Raw genomic sequence first — 26,656 nt, 5'->3', positions numbered from 1 at the left:
ATTTTTCGGTTTTCCCCATTTTCTATTTTGCAATTTCTGGTCTTTTCAATTTTTTGATTTTACATTTTTTTTGATTTTTGAGTTTTTCGAATCAAAAAAAGAGGAAAAAAAAGTTGCAAAATTGTAAAACTGAAAAATCAAAAATGAAAAAACGAATAAATATAACATGAAAACTTTGAAAAATCTAAAAATTGGAAATCAAGAACTTGAAAAATCGAAAAATGGAAAGTTTAAAAATTCAGAAACTTAAAAATTGAAAAATTGAAAAAATGGAAAATAGGAATTAAAAAATCAGGAAAATGAAAAGTAAATAAGATGAAGAATTGAGGAAACGAAAAATTTAAAAATCGAAAAATTAAAAATTGAGAAAGTGAAAATTAAAAAATTGCAAAATCGAAACATTGAAAAATTTAGAAGTCGAGATATGGAAAAACTGAAAAAACTAAAGTTGAAAAACAAAAAATTATGAAACCGTAACACTGAAAATGGAAAAACTGAAAAAATAAAGAAAATGCAAACACGAAAAATTGTGATATCAAAAAATTCTAAAATCGAATAAAAATTAATAATAAGAGTTCTGTATTCCCAAATTTTCGGTAAAATGGAGTGAATCGTTAATGATTTTTTTGATTCAGCCTGTATAAATAATTCCAAAATCTATGAGTGCATTGATAAACCACAGTTAGAGTTATCATATTCTGCATATTTCAGAGAGAAACTTTTGATATATTTTAGAATGGTATAAACGAATGATTTGATTAACGATTTACCATGATTCCGATAGCCTTAAAACGTTTGCAAGAATTCAGATCATTGGGTTTTGCAGTTTCAGAGTTGAATTGGATATTGTTGTTATACAATTTTTTTTGCAAAAATCTGGATGTCTAGGGTAAAGCCTGAACATGGATTCATAAACCACATGTGAATGATTATTTTATTTTACGACATTGAAATAATATTTACTAGTGTAAATTTTGAAGATGACGTCATCCTATTGTTGGTTAGCGTTTTACTATCTACAAGATATTCTTAATACAAATATAAAATTTGACAACAATCGATCCAGTAGTTTCGGTTATTATCTGAGTAATGAAAATTCAGAGAGACGGCAGATAGACAGATGGACAGACATAAAATTTACGTTCAGGAAGTAAAAGGAAAAAAACGATGGTAGATATAAGGGATTTTTGATTCATTGTTTTCAGAAATTAGCATTAGCACAATAACACTGACATTAAAAATATAAGGAAAAATCAGAAAAATTAGCAGTAATGAATTTGTTTCATGCAGACATTATTGCTTTCTAATTTATGTGTATTACTACCCTAAAGTGTCAACTTTTAGACTTTAATTTTTATATTTTGTGAACAGAGTTAAGAACGACGAAAAATTAATTGCAGGTTCAAATTCACAATTAATTTTTTGTTGCGGAATCGACATTGTATTTACTTTTACCATTTATTAAAATTTTTATTGCATTTTTATTCCGTATTGCTCTGTTGGAAAGGTCAATGATATCTAGCTTGAGAATCTGCTCGTTCATTCTCTTAATGTCGGATATTGCGAGCTTTTATTAAACAGATGTCCTTCACTAGGTTTTTCCACTTGAAAAAAAAAACTGATATTTATATGGTCCTGAACATAAAAAATAAGCTGTGATAATAATTACCTACCAACTGTCGGCTTATTTCAAGGAGGCAATGACATGTATATTACAAAACTAGTACGAGGAGACTTTTCAATATCACTATCATAATAATTCGAAGCTTGCAGTGAGCTTTCTCGTCCAGCCACATTCAGTAAACGACTACATACATAGAAAGCTCTTTATTACAATCGAACGGGATAGAATGATCAAAATATAAGTAACACGTGTGCTAAACATACACTTATTTGGAAATTCAAAACTTCGCCAGCTTTATATTCGTGTCATCTCACAATACTTCTAAACCATTGGTTGTATTGTAATTAATTTACGCACTAGTAAGTATGATAAGAGTCATTTATGAACGAGAGTTTAAAAATGTTTAACCTAAATGTCACGTACAAATTTTGTTTCAGCCGATTGATGAATTCATGGTTGGCTGATAGTTTTGAATACCAACGAACCTGGATATATGTATATAAGACAAAAACGAACAAAAAAGTTATCATTTAGACAAGATTGGGACGATTTAGACATGTGTCGCCAAGATCTTTACTTTTTATTTCCCAAGTGTAAAGAAGTATTATAATTGAGTCCAAGGGGTGACTGTTACTTTCATATTTTTTCGACGTTTCATGACCTCCAAAGGTCATGTGTCAATTGTTTTCAAGTTTTCAATGATATTTAAATGTTACAAAATAACATACTTCTCCAGTTGTTGTTTATGAATCCGTGTCGAATTTTGGAAAAAAAAACAAAATTGTGTAACAACATTTTGTGCTTTGACTTTGAAATTGGAAAACCGACCTATCTAAAATCTTGCAAATGTTTTACGTTTATCGTAAGCATAAGTAAACTGTTAATTAAAATGCATCCGTTTATCCCTTTCCAAAATGTTAAAATTTTACTAAAATATGCACAATATTGAAAGATTATACTTGTCGTTTATTAATGCACTGATATGTTTTTCAATTGCTTTATACAAGGTGACTGAAAATTTCAGGATAGAGTACTGAGTAGTATTATTATTTACGTCTAAGATTCTGATATCTTGTAAGTAGTATTTATTTAATAGATAAATAATTATATGCTACTTCTAAGTAACTGTATTACATTTTCATAAAAGAGCCTGTTGATAAACAGTCAAACATAAACAATAAATCAAGTCGTTTACAAGTTGGCAAAAGACTGAAATAATTTATAGTAAACTGAGAATATATGTATAACAGAATGAATCTCGCATTTGCTAAATTTTTCTACCTCCGGCTTATCGACAATTCAGTTCGGCGTTCCGCAGACCCTCTAAGGTTTCCTATCTGAACATTTTAAAAATTTTATATCGTTTACAATGTAGCTTTAGCCGACTTTACAGAATTCAAGTGACGTATTAAAGCGACTTTAATTTCCTTAGCTTACCAGACGAATCCGATTGAAGCCAGGAATGTATTAGCCCTAAAGGATTTGTCCATCATTTCCCTTGAAATTTGTGAATGTCTATAAGGCGTCACATCAAAGCTTTTTTTGAGCGGAGAATGTTGACACATGAAAAAATTCATTCTCTGGTCCCTTTGAAGTAGCCTAAATTACCATAATGTCGCAATCACAACAATATTGAAAGAAAACATAATGCACATTTTATATGAGAAAAAGAGAAGAATGTACTCATTTCCCCACTCATGTCTAGTTTGGAAAAGTAATCAGAAGGGAATTTGTGTTCTGTAAGCAAGTTGAAATGAACGTAACGAAGTTCCGAGCTTTTGACAAATAATGAAAGCAAATGGTTTTGGAGTGATTCATGGCTATAAATACGGTGGCAGTGTTTTGGGCCAAATTTGTGAAGGCCAAGGTTACGAAATACACAGGTTTTGCGAAAACACATGTTAGTGGTCTGTAAACAAATAGTGGTGATGATTATTAACAGTATCATTTCACACCATATTAAATAACACACAATTATTATGTTTCCTGATTTCCGAAACGAAACGATTTTTTCAAAATTTAACTTTTTAAGCGACTTTATCTGCAAAGGGCGGATTATTTTCGTAAGCTGATTTGAGCGCATGCACATAAAAGAAACAAGAGCGTTCGTCTGGAAAACTGTTGCATCACATCCGGAAGTTTATAAGCTGCTAGACTATTGTAATTTCCGGAATTTCCGGACTCTTTAAAGCCCGATAACCGTAAAGTGAATAAACTCCATTAAAGTTTCATGGATTTTTAGGAGCTCTTTTATCGCTGTCCCTTTGTGTGCCCACTGTGTACACAAAAAAAATGAGGACGCATCACTGTGCGAATTTCCTAAAAGTTGGGAAAGTCTGCTCGTATAAATAAACACACGGATTTTGGACCTTTGTGCATACAAATGTGTCTGCTTCAGAAATCTAACGCAATTACATCCACTTTTTTCAATAAATAAAATGTTACTTAATTGTGCAAAAATCTTCCTTAAAAAGTGTATTGTGCGATGGAAAATATTTTGAGTTGTAGTAGGCCATGATCCACTGTGAACTTGCCACCTCAAATCCAGCCTGGTTTGTTACAATTTTGTTGTTTACTTTACCTGCCCCTTCTAAAATTCGTTCAATATGTATATTGTAAGCTTTTGACGGTTTTGATAATTTGTAATGAATTGTGTTTTCAAAAATTTTTAACCTCGATATTGTTCGAATATGTTGTCAAACTTTTTGTCATCCTGTATTTTAAGAATATTTTACTAATTTTTTTTTTCTTTACAGACGCCTGTGAGAAATATATTGGTTTCTACATCCGGGATTAAAATTTGTCCAACAAGGTAAGATTTAAAAAAAATGCTGGTTTTATTTTTGTCGTACTATTTGTCTTAATTTATTGGGTGAACTTATATAATTTAAATTTAGTTTCCACAGACAAAACTTTTTTGGAGATAAGCTCGAAAATTTTATAAAATACAGGGTGATTTCGTAATATGTGCAATAAAAAAAGGGGCGTGACCGGTCAAAATAGCTCCGTCAAATTAGCCCGGTATGAAATTTTTGTAGACAGAAGAAGAAATTATTATTAATTTTTATTTGTTAAAGTGCAACTGCCGACTATTTACAGTTTTTAAAAAAACACAGAACATTATTTAGTAAATAACTAATTTCTACAAAATGATAATTTATAATTCAAATGGTATACCTAATATTATAAAACATAAGCAACGAATGCTACTTAGAACTGACAAATCAAGGTTTTATTGAATAATTATCACTAGGAAAACTTGCAAACTAAAAAAAAATATGAGTAAAATAATATTTTGCCACACGAAAATATATTCAAAATTTTTTATTTAAATAATATTGGGTACAATATTGTAGAACACACTGAAGAAAGAAGCCAAAGAAACAATGTAATTTTATTATAAATGTAGATAAATAATAACAGTTACAAAGTTAAGTGTAACGCAATATTTTGTAGATAATCAAGGGACAGTTGTATGTTTGCACCAGCAAGACAGGTCAGGTCCAGTCAGGTCAGGTCAGGTCAAATCAGGTCAGGTTAGTAGTCAGTAATACTGATTTTGGCAAATGACCTACACTGTAAGAAAATAGAGGGTGGGTGGGCGGGACTAATACTTCCTAAGGTAAGACTAATTTTGGTAAATGACATACCTCCTAAGAAAATAGAGGGCAGGTGGGCGGGGTTAGTACTTGCCAAGATAAGACTGTTTTGGCAAACGACATACACTCTAAGAAAATATATTTTAGTTCTTCCAAGATAAGACTGATTTCAGAAAATGACGTACACTCTAAGAAAATAGAGGGTGGGTGGGCGGGGCTAGTACTTCCTAAGGTAAGACTGATTTTGCAAATGACATACCTTCTAAGAAAATAGAGGGCCGGTGGGCGGGGTTAGTTCTTACCAAGATAAGACTGATTTTGGAAAATGACTGAATGAATTTTGCTTTAGAGGCTTGTGGTCTTTGAATTCCTTTTTTAAAACGTCCGATTTCTATTTCCACTTTATCTTTATCTGTTTTGTGTTAATGACGTTAACTTAGGATGTGACATTTTTTTTTATTTACTGAATAGTGTATTTGTTAAACATGTACCTTGTGTTATATGTAGTAGGTTTAGGTTCCCAAAATGGTATTCAGGTGAGCTCAGAGGTTATAGTTATTAAGCTAAAAGAAACATTTTTCGTAAAAGTAAGTCATTAAGGTCCTACTATGAAGTCCATAATGAATATTGCGGCGTGCGAAAAATTGTTAACTCATTTCTAGAGATAATCGAAACTATATTATAAAAGTGCAAAGTTCTCTGATAGCTGACCCTAGATATTTTTAAAAATAAGAGAGGTCATACTTTAGTTCCTGGAAATGTGCATAACAATTGTGCTCATTATAGTAAACGATTTGATATTGTCAATGAGTTTTCTAGGCAATTCATTTCGTTCTTTAGTCCATCTATGGGTAACATAAATAGTAATAACCAACGCGCGGAATTGTGTTTCATACGCTAGATGGACAAGATCAAAGCATCCCCGCTACTCGCCGTAAAACACACCTTACTTCAACTGGGGGATTGCAGCGATGAGATAGATTCCCGCGTAGTGGTAATAACGCAGGCTTGGGTGGTGCTTATAATAATAGTAATTTTATTCATGTTAAAACTTAAACAGAGTCGTGTTTCGGGAGTTGGTCAGATTCCGAGTTTTATAATTAATAAAGGACTGTCTTCACAAAACCACTTTTCGATCTGATTTGAAAAAAAAGTTATTTTCCTAAACTATGGAAGATTGTCAAAATCGTTCCTATTTTTAGAAGTGGTGACCCCGCTGATCTCAGAAATTATAGGCCTATACGGGTTATTCAGCTAAGATGACCCATTTATGTTTTTAAAATAGGCCCCATAATACCGATTCCACCTGAACCTGGATTACAAAAAATGTTTCAAATTTATATTGTATCAAAGTTTGCTAAATGGGTCATCTTAGCTGAATAACCCTGTATCTTTGTTGTATAATTTGCCCAAAATTTTGGAGTCAGTGTTATTTTCTCAAATAAGCTTTCAATTGAAGGGTGTACTTACTGATCGTCAACATGGTTTTACTGTCGGTAGGTCGACTTTAACTAAACTAACCTCTATCTCACATTTGATTGCTGTTTCTTTAGACAAGAGAGGCCAGGTGGATGTTATTTACGTGGATTTCTCCAGAGCCTTCGACAGGGTCTGTCATCAAATTCTACTTAAAAAACTATCTAATATTGGCTTTTCGAACGAGAGCGTAGTAACTTTGTTATAATAAATGATTATAAATCTGACTTCTATCGTACAGAGTCTGGGGTTTCTCAAGTATCTACAATGCTATTTGAAATGCTTTGCATCTTCCAGAAGTGTTGGTGTACGCTGATGACGTCAAAATATTTCGTCACATAAAAAGTGTTAGCGGCTGTGTATTATTAGAAGAGGAGAGAGGACTTGAATCGGTTGATTGACTGGCCAGTTGTTAATTCACTACCGCTTAACAATGCAAGTGCAAGATCGTCACTTATACAACACGTTTCAAAGCCAGTGAGCACAACTACCATTTAAGTAATCATATTGTTACGAAATAAACCCATACGCTGTCCCGATACGACGCCTATGGGTCTTCTAGTATGTATGTGTTTCTTCTAGTATGTAGTATAACTCATCGACCGGTCAAAGCGGCGTCCGCTAAAGAAAGGCCTAGAAGCCGAAGTCGCGGTGGATTCGAGAAAGACCTCGATTGCGAAACATCGAGAAGGGAATATGAGTTTACATGGAGGCCACCTTCGGGAACGAGATTATTCAGTGGGACCGAGTCTAGCGAATGTTAAGAAGAGCTAGTACATAATCGCTGTGAGTTAGGCGTGTATATTTGAGTTAGTAAGGAATAAATTGTTGAGTTTTACCCATGTCGATTTCGATCACCCGTACAGCGTAACAATATTTTTTTAGAAAGGTGTACCTCCATCAAGGACCTGGGAGTTCTGCTTGACTCACAACTCTCTTTTAAGGATCCTGTTTTGATAAAGAATGCTAAAAAGGCCCTAGGGTTTATACACAGGAATTGTAAAGAATTGGTTGATTTGGAGACACTTAACTGCTTTATTTTAGATTAGTTCGTTCGAAATTGGAGTATTGTTCGTTGGTATCGTCGCCATATTACAGTTACCAAATAGAAATGATAGAGGGTGTTCAACGAAAGTTTCACAAATACTTGTTTTTTAAAGCAGAGAAACGATGGATAGTGAGAAATTACCTACAAACTATGCTGTTAGAGAAGTTTAGAGGTACATCTTTGCATTGTAGACGCATAACTGCAGCCATAATTTTTTTTCTATAAAACTCTACATAACTACGTTGACTGCGTTGCCGACTGTTGAGAAACTCAGTGCTAACCTTCTACAGAATTATTTGTTCGAGAAAGATCCTCGATGACATGTTGATGTATATAATGTACATTCCACACATCTATGGCGAACCTTGGTGTACTATGCCTGTTTCTGCTAAATCGTGCAATAACATTATCTTCCCAATAACCAATAATATTGTTACGTTGGATGGCTGATTGAAATTGGCGTGGGTTAAACTCAACAATTTATTTCTTAATAACTCGTATTTACATTACTAACTACGACAATGATTATAAAATAATTCCGGCGCAACTTCTCTTGACTCAACTAACTGAATAATCCGTTCCCCAAAGGTGGAATCTATTTAAACAGTACGCAGTCGTTCTCGAAACCCTACGTCACCGCTTCTGGACTTCTCCGGAATCCCCATTCGCGACTTCCGTTTCCAGGCGTTTCTTTAGCGCTCCGTCGCTCAGTCGCACTGAGGATGAATCATGACCGGCGTAAGACCAGAGAGTTCTGGACGGCCATAGGCGTCGGACCGAGGGACCGACGGTCAAACACTGTAATGACGTCAATCTGAGGTACAAAACTTAAAGCCAGCAGCAATTTTACATTTAAACGATTTTCTCCATTTCAAGTTTGAAATTAAGATGGACGAAGAACACCATAAATTTCTTGGATATCACAAATTCACCACTCGAACTAATGAACGACTAATACTGAACAGATGATGGCAAATATTTTTAAGTACTAGTCTTTTATAACTATTTTGGTGGATTAACTACCTACCCTACAATAAAGTGGATTGGTATGTTTAAAGCGGCTCGTTCTCGGGGGTGGTTTCCACAAAGTAAATTATATCTAGAATATGGGAACAGGTAAATGCTTCAGAGATCTGCATAAACAGGTCAACTATTCTTCGAATCCCAGGTCATTTTAAAACCAGAGTTTATAATATTACTTTAGATTATAACTTAAAAATTATATACCACACTTCTAAAAACCAAAAATGCGGTTTTAGATTTTCGGTAAACTATGATGTTTAAAAGTAGTGCATGTAAATATTCGTTGTGATATTTTTGCTCTTTGTGGAGATTTTTATATATTGGGCTATTTTCACCGGGTTATTTTGTCGGCGTACCGCTTTTTTCCACCTACTGTTTAAAAAGTGGATTAGTAGCAGCGCATCGAGGGTGGTTCACGGGGGTTTGCCCCATTCGACTTTAATTTGTTTTTTCTATAGTTCCACATTAGTGTGGTACGTGATGTCGTGGTTACAACTATTCCATATATTTAGAAATCAGCCTATATAGAATGCCCCATTTGATTAAAATGAGAACATTGTCAATTTAATTTAATCATCCCTTATAAATAAGTTAAAATAATATTCCTGAGAATTTTTAAGAATGACCATTTATTTTTCTCACCATCATACCATGAGCTAAGTAACATAAAATGTTTAAAAAAATGTTTACCGCTGCTTGCACCCATGTTGCCATATCAACGCACAAAGATTTCCAGTATTATTGTCGGGAACCTAAAATACGACACCGTTCTCAGATTTGCTAAACTTTCCCCAATCCAAAACAACACCTCAAAATAGCACCTTCCGTTTTTCCATAAAAATACCTTTTATACGGCAACAATCCGCATAGATAGCACATAAACGCCATCTTCATAACAAAACCCTCATTGTATTTACGAAGCGATGAATAAAAAATGGGTGCTCGCTTATGTGCGATCGAACGTTCTCTCGCAGCGTTGCGAAGGATTAAGCACCGAAAATTGTTAACACCGATGACAAATACTTCATTACAATACTCGTTGTCGAAGCTTGTGGCTTACCGTTTTGTTTACAGTGTCATCGAAACAGAAATTAGTTTGACGGCAAAATGGATCCCATTCGGTGGAAATGCTCCTGATGGTTGTCATTTCCCGCGGTATCTAGCGGGATCACGAATTTATGTCCTCATGCATTTGATGTTTCACGCTTGGAAGGATATGTTCTGTAGATCTAGGAGTAGGATGCGAAATAGTCGGTCCAATTCGGTTAGATGAATTTTGTGAGATTGAAATGCATATGTATGCATCTGCATCGGATATTTACGTGTTGCTGAATTCGCATTTGGTGAACTGATTTTATTAAGAACAGGGTGATATGAGAAACAGAGAGGACATATTATTATTATCAATAATAAATTAGATTATATGTATAACAAATGCCTACTTGTGGTTTATGCATCCGTCTTGAGTTTTCCAGATTATCCAGATTTTCATAAAAAAATCCAAATTGATTACCAATCTTTCATACTAATAAACTAATACAGGTGGAACGTTTACAGTCGCCAATAGTGAATGATGTCGTTAATTTAAAGGAAACTTCTAAATTATCGCAGAGAATACTTTCTGCCTTTTTATAAATTTATGACTTTCTATTATTTTATAAAAGCAATAAAAAATAGCTAGTGTCGTGCATGAAGTAAATCCTGTTTTGCAAGGTAGACTATAATTTTGATTATTTATGTTGATAGGCACGCGATTGTTGCATAAAATGATCTAAATCAATTTGTAATTGCGTTTAAAATTTCAAATATTGGACCAACATGTTTCACTAACACGAATGTGCAAGAATTATCGAAACCATTACTTCACAATTTTAAAAGTACTTTAAGATTGTTGTCTATTGATTGTCACCAAAACATTGATGACGTCATCTGAACTTATTATCAATTTTTCAACTATCAACTTCCGCCAAAAAAAACGAAAGAAGGAAACCAGAGAAGGACCTTAATCTTAAACTTATTCCGTCGAAGATCTAGCTAGAGAATTGTCTGAAAAGCGTTATAGAAAATTTGTAGTAACTACTCTAAACAATCTAATTTGATTCTACACGTTGAAAGTAATTTTTTAAAAATTAAAAATCCTTAAAATACTAAAATACTTTGCATTTTTGTTTAAATTCGCAGTCGCCTGAAAAAGTTTGTATGCAACACAAGCCAAAAATTTAGTAGACGTTCGAGCACGTTTTTCATTTTCATTTTCTCATCTAGCTAAAACCGGCGGACTCGTGCTTAATACGATACTTGTTCTAGATACATAAATAGCTGCCACATGTGTACTCAGTTCATGGCACGTTTCTACAATAAGTACATTACAATGGTGTGGTAATGTAGCTCATTACCTGACTCAAATGAGTGACATAATAAATAATGCATTTAATGTTTAATATATATCTTAATAAAATGAATATGTTCCATTGTACAAAAAAAAAAAACAAAGAAATTAAATTTAGTATCACTGATAACCATGGGGTAAATTACTAGGAATTAATTATTTCATATGATGTACTTCATAATATAAGGTCCATCTGCCCTTTTAAATTATTCATAGACTCATAAAGTGCCTTTATATTCAAATTAGTTTTAAAGTTTCATTGTAGCGTTTAAATTACGCTATATTCGGTTACGATGAAACACAAACTACAAACAATCCGCAATAACACCAATTAAAATATTACCGTTTATACAGAGACCTTTCTTCTGTGGTTTTTGGAGCTGAACATTAATGTAGTGTTCTAAATTAATTAACACATTATTTAGTAATTAATGATGCGGTTACTTGCTCCTATTTCCGGGGTATAAAAGAAATTTGAACATAGTTAAATTTAGATTTGATTGAAACCAACACATGTAATTACTTTCCATGGCAACATAAAGCCCATAAAGTAGCTTTTCTGTTATTTTGTGCTTCAGCACTTTTTTTTAACATTTGCCGCTACTAGATCACGACTTAGACAACCTTAATTCCTTCAAAATTAGTGTTAAAAAGACAAAAAGCATTTCCACAACCAGTGATCGTGCGCCTTACACCCTCACATCTGACGTTTCCTTTGTGAAGATCCGTGACAATTTATCAGCGAAAATGTCGGCAACCATGTCACGATTGTTCACCATATTACCCGATAATTGTTTTAGGTCCTTAGACTCAGTAATTCCTGATTCTAGAAGTTTAATGAGTGCGCCATAAAGCCCGTTTCTTTTGACCTTAAAATTTTGCCATCAATCCAAGCTTTTTTGGACGACATTTTGCCTGTTGCAGTGCTCGCATATTCCGCGACCTTATCAGGAATGATACTTTTGAATACATTCCCATTGTCACTAACTGCTTTCTTAGAAAATATAGTTTCCCAATCAAGTTGTATTAAATTGTGACCTGAAGATTAAAAGCCTATACACGTCCTCCTCATGCTAACATGATCTGACTTATCAATGTGATAAAGTTTAAAATTCTACAGCTAAAAAAAATACTGTAGATCCCAAAAAGGATATAACTTTGACCCCTACAGCGTCAGTAAAAATGAATTTTAATTTTCGTGACGTGATCGAAAATGTCTTTCGCATCTTTAAATGATGAATCATTTTTTAGCATGCGATGTATTGGGAAGAATTGTACTATGTTTGTAATCGCTGTTTCAACTTCAAATGATGGTATGTCAAATCATTTATGAAAAGACAAACAATAAAGTTTCCAAGACCACGCCTTGTGGGACCCCCGAATTTTGTAGAAATTTTAACCATCTGTTTCTTGTACTGTACAAAAAGCGACCTATTTCTGAAATATGGCTCAAAGAGTGTAACTAAGTCATTAGAAAATCTGAAGTTCTTCAATTTTTTGATGAGTAGGTATAGTATGATGTATGCTATAAAAAGCCTTAGTGTAATCAAAGTATTATCTAATGATTCACGTAAGTATTGTTACGTTGATTAAACTCAACAATTTATTACTTAATAACTCGAGTATACACGAATAACTACTACAGCGATTATGTACACAATAATTTCGGCGTAACTTGTCTGGACACTCGCTGTTTCCCCATCGAGATCGTTCTGGAATCCATCACGACTTCCGTTTCTAGGCCTTTCTTTAGCGAACGCCGCTTTGAGCGTTTTCTGGACGCCGCGATCGAGACTTCCGGTAGTCCGCTCAAGGTTTGTCTTTATGCGAGCGCTGCCTGGGTGACGTCATCCACGATGCGTCATTATCGCCGTAAAAGAAAGCTCGGGAACCCATAGGCGTCGTACCGGGGTGGCGATTGGGTTTATTTCGTAACAGTATTATGTAATTGTCGCTAAATTAGTTACAGTGGATCTTCCACCAAGAAAGCCCATGTTGGTGAAAAGAGATGGTATTAGCAATATGGTTATATATTCTGTTATGCAAAATAATTTCAAATATTTTACAGAAATTGTTGATTATGGTTATAGGTCTATAGTTTTTCATATTAGAACTTTTGAAAATAGGTTTTCAGACTGGTAGCATTAAGAGGAAAAATGAGCCAACGAGGCTGTTGAAAGTGTTCGACGGGTTATGGATGATAAGTCCATACATCTTTAAGAAGGCTTTCGCAACAAATTGACTTCATATTCAGTTTGTCAGAAAATTGTTAAAAAGGACTCGATGTTGTGTAGATGTTTCAAGAACTTAAACCACCTCATTACGAAAGAGAATGATTTATTGTAACTGGTTTAATCAAACAATGAAGAATGGTCTTCTTGATATAATGTTTTTTGTAAACTCGCAAAATATGAGGAAGTGGAGTGCACAAAGAAACTTCATTATATCCACAAAAAAATGTAGTTTGGTATGGCATTTCTTGAGGAGTCAGTTACAGCTGCGAGAGTGGACATATACGTGAGAGTTTCCATTTTTGATAAAATGTAGATGTTTTTAAGATTAGATTAAATAAAATTGTTAAGGGGGTTACAAATATGTGAGCACGGTCCCTTATTGTAAAGGCGGGTATTAAGTCAGGGCCAGAAGTTGTAGCAGCTTTTAGTTTTTTGATGGCAGACAGTACTTTTTTCTCTGCTACCATGTTGATGTGGATTAGGTTTGTATGATAGATAGTTAGAAGGCAGTGAATTAGCATTTATTGACGTTCTGGTGAATGATTTTCAGGAATTAATGAGCAAAATTATCAGCTATCCGCTGGGAATCATGAATAGTATCGCCTTCATCTGTGATTGTAGATGGAATCATGAATAGTATCTGTATTTCTTTTTTAGATTTCGTAAAGAACCAGAAATATTTTGGATCACTTTTGGTTCATAATTTTTATGTAATCAGATTTTTCAAATATATAATAAAAGTATCACAGAATTTAGTAACGGCTTCGTTTACATCTGAGAATTGGTTAAGGAATGACCAGTTTGTTTCATACAATGAGGAATTTAAAATCAATATCCAAGGCTGGATAGTACTTGTCCTCTGAGGCTAAAGATTCACTTGCTCTAAAGACATTGCACTGGCTGTGGTTAGTCACTACAACAAGATCTAGTAATCTATTATTGGCGTTCAAGATATGAAATTCTTACACTGTTTCATGTCAAAAAAGTTCATTAGGTGGTTTAGACTAGAAAGATACTTACAATTAGAGCGACTAGATTATGGACTGGACAAATTCGGGAGTGTTGAAATCACCAAGAAAGAGTAATTCAGATCCGAAAAAACATTCTAAGGATAGTAGATAGTAGATAGTCGAAGAATACATCATAAACTGTGCTATCATATACTTAGGAGATATATAGGTATGAGCAATACAAATGACGTGCGAGAATGGGAAACACGTTTTACTAACAAAAAATCCATTAGGGGTAATATATTTATAGTGTTATCGGAGTGATCAAATTTTATCAGTTCAGCATTTAGTCTGGTCAATAGTTAGTAATACACCTCCACCTCTTTCGAGGTCTGTAGGGTCATTATTTCGGTCTGTCCTGAAGATATTGTATTTGTTAAGGTCGAAAAATTCCGCATTATTTATGCTGTTATTAAGGCAGGTTTCCGTTAGGCCAATGATGTCGTAGTGTGTAAGACCTGAACAAGTAGAATAGAATTCTGTTGTTTTAGTACAAAACCCTCTCGTGTTTTGATAGTAGCATAATTTACGACAATGTCTCTGTGGAATTATTATTAGAATATAATGCGCATTTGGATTTTGATACTTTACCAATATGACAAATATCGTGGAGAGTAGTGTTGTCGTTACGAATACGAGTGGAATTGTCAATTGAAAAATTAGGCACAGCGGAATATCTACGAAAAATGAGAATTATTTATCGAGGATAAATTTTCCATTCCAATAGTGCGAGTGCTGTTAAAGTTTTCTATTGTTTTTTTTTTTCGATTTTAAGTGGTTTATTCGCAAGGACCAAATTGACATTTAACGTTGATCTGACCATCTTTTCATCAGCAACATTGTGGTAAATATGTTTTTACTGTAATCCTACACAGTTTTCCGATAAACAGATCTTTGTAAGAGAGATTTAAAATAACTTCTTCATACTGAGCGGCCTATTTAGCATTTATTTAGATTTAAAAATACCTTTGTTCTTTTTATGTAAACCCGTGGTCTACCTATGCATGTGAATGGTTAGACGCCTTGACTACCCCAGAGTGTGAAAATTTGTCTTTTGTTTTTTCTTTTTTTTTTTTCTATCCTGAGTGTTTACTTTGCTCAAAACATGACTACTTGTGTGGATTGCAAGCTTGTAATTAACCCTGATACACGTACTTTTTATCATGGGGTTCTCCACATCCGCTTGAGTAGGACTGTCAGATTCTGCATGTCAGGTGATCTGCATGTCTTGTAATAGTAACATATATCAATTCAAAGATATGAAAACGCTTATTACCGCCCTTAAGGATGATTTCAACATGCAAATAAATCTATTAAAAGCAGAACTCAATGCAAATTGTAGCTATTAGGACACCATGAACTGTTACTCAGACGTCATTCAAGAAGTGGTATAACGTCAAAACAGAAAAAAATATTATTATTGCTGGTCTCCCAGAAGCTCCAGAGAGAACAGCCAAGAGTTGCTCCATATATTCAGATAAAACACCTAAACAGGTGGAGTACTACAAAGAGCGGAAAAAAGAGTTAACCGACAGGACCAACAGAGGAGAGACCAAGTTGAAAATCAAGTATTGCAATGGTGTTCCCAAAATTGTATCTTTAAACTGAATTCGAGTCCTAATTACAGCAACCAGTGTATTACAAAAATGTGCGTGGTTTGAGATCGAAAACCATTGAGTTTTTTAATAGTGTTGTTCCCACCATCTACGATTTAATTGTTCTAGCGGAAACCTGGCTCTCCAAAGACATCAACAACAGCGAACTATTATCCATTCACGATCTTTAAAAAAGTAGGCTTCTAGTTTTTTGTCTGTCAGTAGTCTGATTGACATTTGCTAGATGTAGAAGCTTTTCTAGACAACATCATAACATATAAAGACTGCACCAATATCAGTGACGAAAATGCACTGCGTGGTCTTTCAATGTTGCTCGAGTCTAGCGCTACTACTTGGTGGCAAGGAATCAAACCGTCGACGAAAGACAGGCAGAGTGCAGTAAATATCCTCAGAGAAGTGTACTCGAAGAAATTACCCCCTCATGCAGTCTTCCGAGAACTCTTTTCTCGTGAGCAAACACAACACGAAGCCACTGATATCTTCGTTGCGAAATTTCGAGCTTTAATCGCACAATTGCGATATAGTGTCGCAGAAGAAATGCAGCTGGATATGGTTTATGGACTTTTAGCTCTGAAGATTCGAAAGAGACGTACGCGTAGTGAAATAAACTCTTTCAAAGATTTGCTTAATTGTGGCCGCGAAATAGAACAATCGTTTCGTGAATCCGCATTTCGCAAACAAGAAAGAAACCCAAACCAGGACGGAATGCAAATAAAGAAGTTACGACCTCGTTGTGAACATTGCAAAAAATTTGGTCACTTAAAGAATAAATGTCGCCAACTGGAAAAAGAAAACGATGATAAAGAACTGTCAAAGTCAACATCAGCAAGATCAAAACCTGAGTGTTATGGCTGTGGTACTCCTGACTACTACAGATGGAACTGCCCGAAATGCAAAGAAAAAGCAGACGTCAAAACTAAATTCTTCGAATTCGCACGGCTATTTTTAGAAAATGAATCAACCTGCGACGCTCCAATCCTACCCTTAGAAGTGAAAGGTGCAAAAGGAATTGGACTCGCCGATTCAGGATCAAAATGGAACATAGCTGGTCACACCCTCTATAAGGTGTTACAAGATAAGGGAGTTAAGTTTGAAACCATGGATGCAGTGGTAACATTAGCTGACGGAATTCCTAGAGATAAGAAACTACTGGTAACAAATGTAGACGTTAAGATAAAAGACAAAATAACTCCAACTAGTTTTGTTATAATGCCGTATTTAACCCAGAACCATACGGTCTTAGGGCGGGAATTCTTGAAGAAGGCTAACATTGGTATAGATTTCCAAAACGAGTGTTGGTTTTTTAGAGATAAACCAGAACATACTTTCAAATATGGAATTAAAACAAACTCCGTAAACATTAATCCCATAACTCTACGCCAAAATGAAGCTCAGAAGATTAAAGACACGGCAAAAAATAAAATAAACACCCTACTTCAGAATAATAGCACCATCTTCGAACAAGGGGGAGAAACTACGTTTGCTACGCATCGAATTAACACACAAAATGCTGTACCAATCTCCGTACCACCGTACCCGCTGAACGGACCTTTTTGCTCGGATGAAGAAGAAAAGGTACAGAGCTACTTCATTAGTGTTGACCTACCGTCATACGATGCTAAATCTATGCGATAGAAACAAATGGAAGATGATGAGATCAAGATTATTATATTATCTCTCGAAGGTGAAGATCCGTTAGAGATGTCTAGATGGTCTGGGAGGGGATACGTGATGAACAATGGTGTTCTCTTCCGTTTCAACCCATATGTGAACTCTGAAGATCCCCCCAGTTAGTGATTCCCAAAGAATTGCGTGAAGATGTTTTGGCCCAATACCATAATTCGCCTACAGGGGGACACTACGGCATCGAATGAACCCTTCAAAAGATCTCTTCAAAATTTGACTTCACAGATATGAGAAAATATATTGCTCGCCATGTAAAAGGTTGTATGGAATGCCAGAGATATAAACCAGAGAATCGTCAACCTGCGGGCCTACTTCAAACCCCAGCCCCTTCCCAGAGATTCGAAGTTGTGGCTATAGATTTATTTGGCCCTCTACCGGCAACTCCCAGAGGGAATCGATGGATCCTAATAATTGAGGATGTTGCTTCAAAATGGGTAGAACTTTCCCCATTAGTAAGAGCTGACTCTGAATCTTGTGCAAAAATTCTCATCGAAGAAATATTCCTGCGGTTTGGAACTCCGAGGAAAATGATTTCTGATAACGGCGTACAATTTATCAGTGATATAATGCAGCAAATTTCTTATTGTTTTGGTATCACAACTCCGTTCAACCTTTGTATCATGCAGAGAGTAACCCTGTTGAACGGAAGAACCGCGAATTGAAGACTCAGCCATTTTGGTTCAAGATCACCACTCAGAATGGGATCATCACCTGAGCAGCATTCGATTTGCCATGAACTGTACATGTTGCGATTCTACGGGATATACTCCTTCGTTTCTCACATTTGGTAGGGAGATACGAGCTCTTTATGATCCTGTATATGATCTACGCAAAGTGATTGATGCAGAAAATTCCATACCAAGAATAACTCCTTACTTAAAGAAGCTAGCTGAGGCAATGGATAGAAATTGCAAGAAACAAGATGTCCAGAAAACCCGCCTAGATTCCAGACGACGACCAGCTGTATTCAAGAAGGGTGACAAGGTTCTCCTGAAATCTCATACTCTCAGTAGCTCCAAAAGTGGATTCTCTTCAAAGCTTGCCCCAAAAAGGGGTGGTCCTTATATAATCTTGCGAATTGCTTCTCCTACAACCTACGAGTTAGAAAGCTGTACAAATCCTCCAGAAAGAATTGGATGCTATCACGCCGCGGACCTCAGCCCGTTTGTTGAAGGGACTAGAAGTGATACATTAACGCCCTTAATACCAAAACGGAGGAGGGGTCGTCCTAAAAAGAATGTTTGATCCTAAACAACACCGGACGGCCGTTTGTGTTGTTTAGAGGGGGAGTTTATAACAGAACTTAGTTTTGATTAAGAAAAGAAGAGTGGGCTCATTAAAAAAAGCGTTGATAGATAGAAAATAGCATCAGAATGTTTAATTTTGTTGATGTTTTGTACATTTAAATAAATGAATCATATTATAGACGCAATTTTTTAATCAAACAGACAAATGTTTTAAGATAATTTGTCATTGTGACAGATTCACAGATCATTGCAACATTATTTAAAAAGAAAATGCCTAAAATAGTTTTACTGCAACAAAAAATTGCAATAAAAAGATGTTTTTTGCAGTTTCGAAAAGTCAGGCCCGATCTTTCTTTCCAAGAAGTAACTATGAGAGTCTCGAACATATTTTCTGTAATGTAAAAATACGCTGCAAAATATTTTTTAATTTTTTTTCTGATAGATGGGAAGATCAACTGTGGCGAAAATTTTATCAACAGGAGACCAAAATTTAAAAACATCACTATCTGGCAAGCGAAAACCAACGGATTTATTTACAAATTATATGTTTCGGAAAGACCTGCAACGACAAATTTGGCAACTTAATGAAAAAAAACAATATTTCACTGTAGATACTCTTTTGGCATACTCTAGGGAACAGTTGGAATTTAAAGGGGGGCGAACCACATTATACAAAATTCTTAAGTCAATGGGCTATTAACACAGGGAAGTAAATGGTCGCAAAATTCTATGTGAACAAAAACATGTCGTTGCAGCCAAAATTACTTTTTTGAGAACATATTTACAGTTTCTAAATTCTTGTGAAAATTTGACTTTCATGTATTTGGATGAAACATGCATCTATCAAAAAATGATGGGGAAAAATATGGGAAATCTTTCGTACGAATCTATACTTCCTTTCATTATTTTGCTAGGTGAATCTGATTCAGAATCTGAATTTGAAAATGACGGTGATGATACAGATTTTCATAGCGAAATAATGGAAATGGAGTGAGTTGCAGCTTGTCGGGGGGTGATATTTTTACGCATCTTTCGTTCTAAATTTACCAAGGTAGTATGTGAAAAACTACCTGACCTACAACAAAATAAGTATAATTTTAGTTAGATCATCCACATTGTTACTTTGCACCAAATTTTAAGAATTTTCATTTTTTTTATAACTCTTCATAGACCTGGAGAAGAAGTGAAAAATGAAGTTGGAAGATATGGAAATAGGCTGTTCACAAAGGTAGAAATTTCCATTTCTAAGAAGAGTGGGCGAGCAGAACGAACTGATGATTGAGAATTAAAGATGAGATGCTAAATGTGGCATGCGACAACAGTCGTATGCAGAACCCCCATTCATATAAAAACAATGTTTAAGTGAAATTTTAGTGTTTGTTCGTTACATATGAAATAAACACTTACAAAAAGACGAATAACGGTTTTAAATATCGTAAAGTTTTATGCTTTCTAAGAAATGGATACCGTTAACTTGGTCATTAGTACTGAAAACTGAAAGTATCGACAACCATGTTTATCTTTCTCACATATTTCTTAACCTTTAATTCAATAAAACATAACCTAACGAAAAAAGTTCAGGGAATTTTTAGTCTTCCGCATCGAATACCAACAAACTCACTAGATGTGAAAAACAAAACGCAAAATATATGTATCAATCACATCGAATTTTGATACAAGAAAGAAATCAAAACTTAATTTTTGTCTTGTAGAATCAGTAATGCAAAAGGAAGAACATTACGAAATAGACCACGAATATGATTTTATTTACTGTAAGATAATTAATAATTAATTGTTTAAAATACCACAGAAAATCACATAAAACTGGGAGCACTTATCTACCCAGCTCACACTTCACTCGATCGACTTGTAAACAACAACTGTAATTTTTTTCGGTCAAAATGCAAAACAAAGATTCACAAGAGATACCTGATGCTGCTGAAGCTGCGGTACGGAATTTGTTGCCTCCTAAATTAAATTTGTTTATGTATTTCTCTTCCTAGGGACCGAATATTCTATTTCTCTCCCTAGAGAGCAAATGTTCTATTTCTCTCCCAATTTTGCGGTCATAGAAACCGACTTCACTCCCGCGTTGCATGACAATAATGCATATTTTTAATAGCAATGTGAATTACATGCTAAATACATTAAAATTAAAACCTGTGTCAAATTATGACCTACTCTTCGGTCGAATTTATTCAGACAGCAAATCTGTAATTTCATGCTTTGTAATTTACCTAAGAAAATATAATAGATTTGAATTGATTATGCCTCAGAGGTGAGTGAAACTTGTCTGAATAACTTTAAGCCAATTTTTATTAACCAAGAACCCACTTCATATTTTGATGAAATGAACGTTTTCCTGAAATGCACGCAGACCTCAATTTTTTTAATTATTTCTTCAGGGAGTAACAAACCGGTAATAACGTTCCCTTTCACTTTCCCCTTTGGAACTTCACGAATCATCGTCCACCTGTCCACTTCGATCCATATTTAATTGGATCTGGCGTCCATAGAAAACTTCTTGAATTATTCTAGCGACACGCAATCGAATATTATTACTCTGAAAAATTCATCCCCCTCGAGCACACTCCACGATTCGGACACGACAGACGATTTCTTGTTATAGGTGACATAACGGGATATAAGGGAGTTTGTAGTATAATCCTGTATTGGATCTGACGACCTCTTTGCAACCCTCCAACTTCTTATCGAATTCGCCCTTTCACGGTTTCGCTCTCGAACCAGAGAATTATTTATTGCAACACCGCACTATTCCGAAAACGATACGAAACTAGTGGACGTCAGATATTAAAGGGTAGTCGTTTTGTGGCTTCGAACGAGGTTCGATGTATTATTAATAAACTCATTTGGCATTCTGGTGCAGCTGGGGTCGTGTTGGTTTAGGGGTTGGTACTTGATTGAGATTGGCAATTAATACAGTTGCATAAATGCAAGAGGGCACGGAAGTCTGGAGATGTTAGACACAGGCACGCATTAATCTGAGGTAAACACCCCCGGCTGGTGGTTAAAAAGCGGCAAGGGATGTACTCGTATTTTAGAAACCGAGACGTAAAGAAACTAAGTTTAAAGAATCCAAATTTACTTTGTTTTAATGAAAATTAAACACAGTAAATTAGGTTATACTAAAACTGAAGATTCGATGATATGCTTAAGTAAATGTGTAACTAGGATTATCACTATGAAAAGACTGAGGCACGATTTGACCCACAGTCGTTAAGTTTATTCTGTTATTATTAAGGTGAACAAGGTTTGTATAAGTCAGTTCAGAAAAGAAAATCTTGCAATTTTTTGATATTACAATCTATCGTTTTTTCATTTTTCTTGATTTTTCAATTTGCAAATTTTTCGTTTTTCGACTTTTCAGTTGTTCAATTTTTAATTTTTCGTGTCCTCAGTTTTTCAAGTTCGTGAGTTTTATTTTTCATTTTCCCGATTTTTGAATTTTCATGTTCTTAATTTTATATCACAAATTTTCGTTTTGTCATTCCTTTTCTTTGTTCAATGTTTCTTTTGATTTTGTAATCTTTCGTTTATTCAATTTTTGAAAATTTCTTTGATCTTCGATTTATAAGTTCTCGATTTTCCAAGTTAAAATTTTTCAATTTTGTAATTTTCGGATTTCTCATTTAAGCGATTTTCCGATTTCTTTAATATTTTGATTTTGCAATATTTGGTTTTTGTAGATTTTGCAATTTTTTGATCTTTAAGTTTCTCAAATTTTAATCTTTCGATTTTTAAATGTTTCGTTCCTTCAATTTTGCAAGTTTTTGATTTCCAATTTTTCAATTTTTCGATTTTTCAATTTTATATTTTTTAATTTTTTTATTTTTGATTTTTCAGTTTTACAATTTTGAAATTTTATCCATTTTTTTTTATTCGAAAAGTTGAAAAATGGAGAAATTGAAAAATCAAAAATTATAAATCGAGAAACTAAAAAATCGGAAAAACGCTTAATAAATAAAGCTTAGTTTTTTTTGTTTTAGTTTAGTGGTCAATAATGATTTTATATTGGAAATTGAAAAAACTGAAAAGTCAAAAAACTGAAAAAAACGAAAAATTGCAAAATCGAAGAACCGAAGAAATGAAAAATCGACACATTGAAAAACTAAAAATCAAGAAACTTAAAAATCGAAAAAAATCAATGCATCGAAAAATTGGAAAGAAGAAAAAACGAATCGATTCGAAATATTGGAAAACCCAAAAATTGTACAATCAAAAAATTATAGAATCGTCAAAATTGTATAGTGGGAAAACTGTAACATTGAGAGATTGAAAAATTAAAAATCGAAACATTGAAAAATCAAACAAGTAAATGAAAAAAATTTTAAATTCCAATAATTGAAAAATGAAAAAATTCCAATCATAAAATTGAAAAAGTGAAACTTTTTAAAAAATATAATTATTGTCACAATGAATACTAGAAAAACTGCAAATCAAGAATTGAAGAAATGAAAAATTAAAGAATTTAAAATTTGAAATATCGAAAAAATGAAAACTTAAAAATTACAATTTGAAAAATTGAAGAAATGAAAAATGCAAAATCTAAAAACTGAAGCATTCAAATTTTGGAAAAACTGAAAAATTTAAAAATGAAAACTCGAAGACTTGCACATCGCAAAATTAAAGAAACGAAAAGCTGAAAAAATCAAAATTGAAAAAACAAAAAAAAAAAATAAAATCGGAACTTTGAAAAAATCTAAAAATTGTAAAAATAAAGAAAATAAAAATCGAAACGAAAAATTGCAAACAGAAAAATTGAAGAATTCAAAATTGAGGAGTTGAGAAACACAAAAGAAAAATTGCACAGTTTAAAAATTGAAAAATTCAATAGTTGGAAAATTTAAAAACTGAAAAATTTAAACTTTAAAACTCTACTTACGCCACTACGCCATGGGTTTTTACTTTATAGAGATTATGAGAAAACAAAAATCGCGAAAAAATGTTATTTTTTTTTAAAACATTGAATGAAATTATTGAAAAAATAAATAAAATAAAAAGCCGAAGGAATCGACAAAAATTGCAAAATTTAAAAATTGAAGAAACATGAAAAACGAAAGCTTGAAAAATCCCAAATCGAAAAAATGAAAAAACGAAAAATGGAAAAAATTAATGCATCGAAAAATTGGAAAGAAGAAAAAATGAATCGATTCGAAATATTGGAAAACTCAAAAATTGTAAAATCAAAAATTTATAGAATCGTCAAAATTTTATGACGAAAAAACTGTAACATTGAGAGATTGAAAAATTCAAAAATTCAATATTGCAGAATTAAAAAATTTAAAAATCCAATACTTAATTGAAAAATCAAGAAATTCCAATCATAAAATTGAAAAAGTGTAAAATTTAAAAAAATACAATTATTGTTACAATGAAAACTAGAAAAACTGCAAATCAATAATTGAATAAACGAAAAATTAAAGAATTTAAAATTTGAAATATCGAAAAACTGAAAACTTAAAAATTACAATTCGAAAAACCGAAAATTTTCACACCGAAAAAAGAAAAGTTAAAAAATCATTACATTGTAGAACCAAAAACCGGAACGAAAAACTACAAATCGAAAAATTAAAGAAATGAAAAATGCAAAATCTACAAACTGAAACATTCAAAAGTTGGAAAATTGGAAAACCGAAAAATTTAAAAATGAAAATTCGAAGACTTGCATATCGTAAAATTGAAGGAATGAAAAGCTGACAAAATAAAAAAAAAACAAAAAAGTTGAAAATCGGAACGTTGAAAAATCGAGACATTGTAAAAGTAACGTAAATAAAATCCGATGTGAAATATTGCAAATCGAAAATTTGAGGAACTAACTTAAAAAATCTGTATATTTCAGAAATAAAAAACTAAAAAATCTACATTTGGAAAATGGGAAAACTGAAAAATTTAAAAATTAAAAATTGCAAATCGAAAAATTCAAGAAACGAAAAACTTAAAATTATTAAAATTAATAAAAAAATATAACGTCGGGACACTGAAAAATCGAAAAATTGCAAAAATAAAGAAAATAAAAAGTAGAGAAAAATTGCAAATCGAAAATTTGACCAAATGAAAATTTAAAATTTCTACATATTGAAAAATTAAAAACTGGGAAATCGACAAACACAAACTGAAAAATTGCAAATGCTAAAAACAAGAACATTGAAAAATGAAAAATCGCAAATCGAAAAACTGAAGAAACGAAAAATTGAAAAAATTAAAACTGGAAAAACAAAAAAGTGTAAAATCGATACGTTGAATCGAATAACTCAAAAAATAAACAAAATAAAAACCAAAGCGAACAATTGCAAAATTTGAAAATTGAAGAAAAAAGAAAAATAAAAAATTAAGAATTCGCAAATCGAAAAACTGAAAAACGGAAAAACTGCAAAAATGAAAACTGAAAAATCAAAAAATTAACGAAAATAAAAATCGAAACGAAAAATTGTAAATAGAAAAATTGAAAAATTCAAAATTGAGAACTCGAGAAACACAAATCAAAAAATTGCACAGTTTAAAAATTGAAAAATTCAATAAGTATTTGGAAAATCCAAAAACTGAAAAATTTAAACTTGAAAACTCTACTTACGCCACTACGCCACGTGTTTTTACTTTATAGAGATTATGAGAAAACAAAAATAGCGAAAAAATTTTATTTCTTTAAAAAACATTGAATTAAATAATTGAGAAAATAAAGAAAATAAAAAGCCGAAACGAAAATTCGCAAATGAAAAATCCGAAGAAATGAAAAATTAAAGAATCTTCAAAAATTGCAAAATTTAAAAATTGAATAAACATGAAAAACGAAAGCTTGGAAAATTCCAAAACGAAAAATTGAAAAAATTAAGAAAATATAAAATCGAGACGAAAACTGAAAATCGAGAATTTAAAGAATTGAAAATTTAAAATATCTACAAATTGAAAAATTAAAACTTGGAAATCGAGAAACTCAGACCGAAAACTTGCAAAATCTAAATTGAAGAAACAAGAAAATTGAAAAAATGAAGAATCGCAAATCGAAAAATTAAAAAAACGAAAAATTTAAAAAATTAAAACTGAAAAAACAAAAAATAAAATCGAAGCGTTGAATCCAATAACTGGAAAAATAAATAAAACAAAAACCAAAGCGAAAAATTGAAAAATTAAACATTGAAAATTTTAGAAAAACTCAAATCAAAACATTGCAAAATCTAAAAACTGAAAAAACAAGAAAAATGAAAAATTGAAAAATCGCAAATCAAAATACTGAAAAAACGAAAAGTTAAAAACAATTAAAACTCAGAAAACAAAAAATTATAAAATCGAAACATCAAGTCAAAAAACTGAAAAAATAATGAAAACCATAAGCCGAAACGAAAAATTGCACATCGAAAAACTGAAAAATTCAAAACTGAAAATTCGAGAAACTCAAATCGAAAAGTTATAGAATCTAAAAAGTAAAAAATACAATAGTTGGAAAATTGAAAAACTAAAAAAATTAAACTTTAAAACTACATCACGACGCCAAAGGCTTTTACTTTACAGAGATTATCAAAAAACAAACATCTCAAAAAAAAAATATTTCTTTAAAAAACATTGAATCGAATAATTGAAAAAATAAAGAAAATAAAAAGCCGCATCGAAAAATTCCAAATCAAAAATTTGAAGAAATGAAAAATTAAAGAATCTACAAATTAAAAATTTTAAAATTTCAAACTCGAG

At 32.8% G+C, this 26,656-nt stretch overlaps 2 protein-coding genes across 13 annotated transcripts in view; one reads left to right on the top strand and one right to left on the bottom strand.

Annotated features, from left to right (window-relative positions):
* The window catches only part of LOC135123628 (uncharacterized), a 257,338-nt gene that overhangs the window by 29,490 nt on the left and 201,192 nt on the right, over positions 1-26,656 (bottom strand). The gene's annotated exons all lie outside the window — the stretch shown is intronic.
* LOC135123626 (bombesin receptor subtype-3-like) overlaps positions 1-26,656 on the top strand; it is a 294,643-nt gene that overhangs the window by 136,809 nt on the left and 131,178 nt on the right. For both annotated transcript variants that reach the window (XM_064048447.1, XM_064048446.1), the window contains one exon: positions 4,381-4,436. The gene's annotated coding sequence lies outside the window, so the exon portion shown is untranslated. The remainder of the gene's footprint in view (positions 1-4,380; positions 4,437-26,656) is intronic.

Source organism: Zophobas morio, unplaced genomic scaffold, assembly GCF_036711695.1.
Source record: "Zophobas morio isolate AGI-343-1 ecotype UQ-CSIRO unplaced genomic scaffold, CSIRO_AGI_Zmor_V1 ptg000006l, whole genome shotgun sequence".
Taxonomy (NCBI): domain Eukaryota; kingdom Metazoa; phylum Arthropoda; class Insecta; order Coleoptera; family Tenebrionidae; genus Zophobas; species Zophobas morio.
The sequence above is the reverse complement of the archived record's forward strand: the minus strand, read 5'-3'. Positions and strand labels throughout refer to the sequence as shown.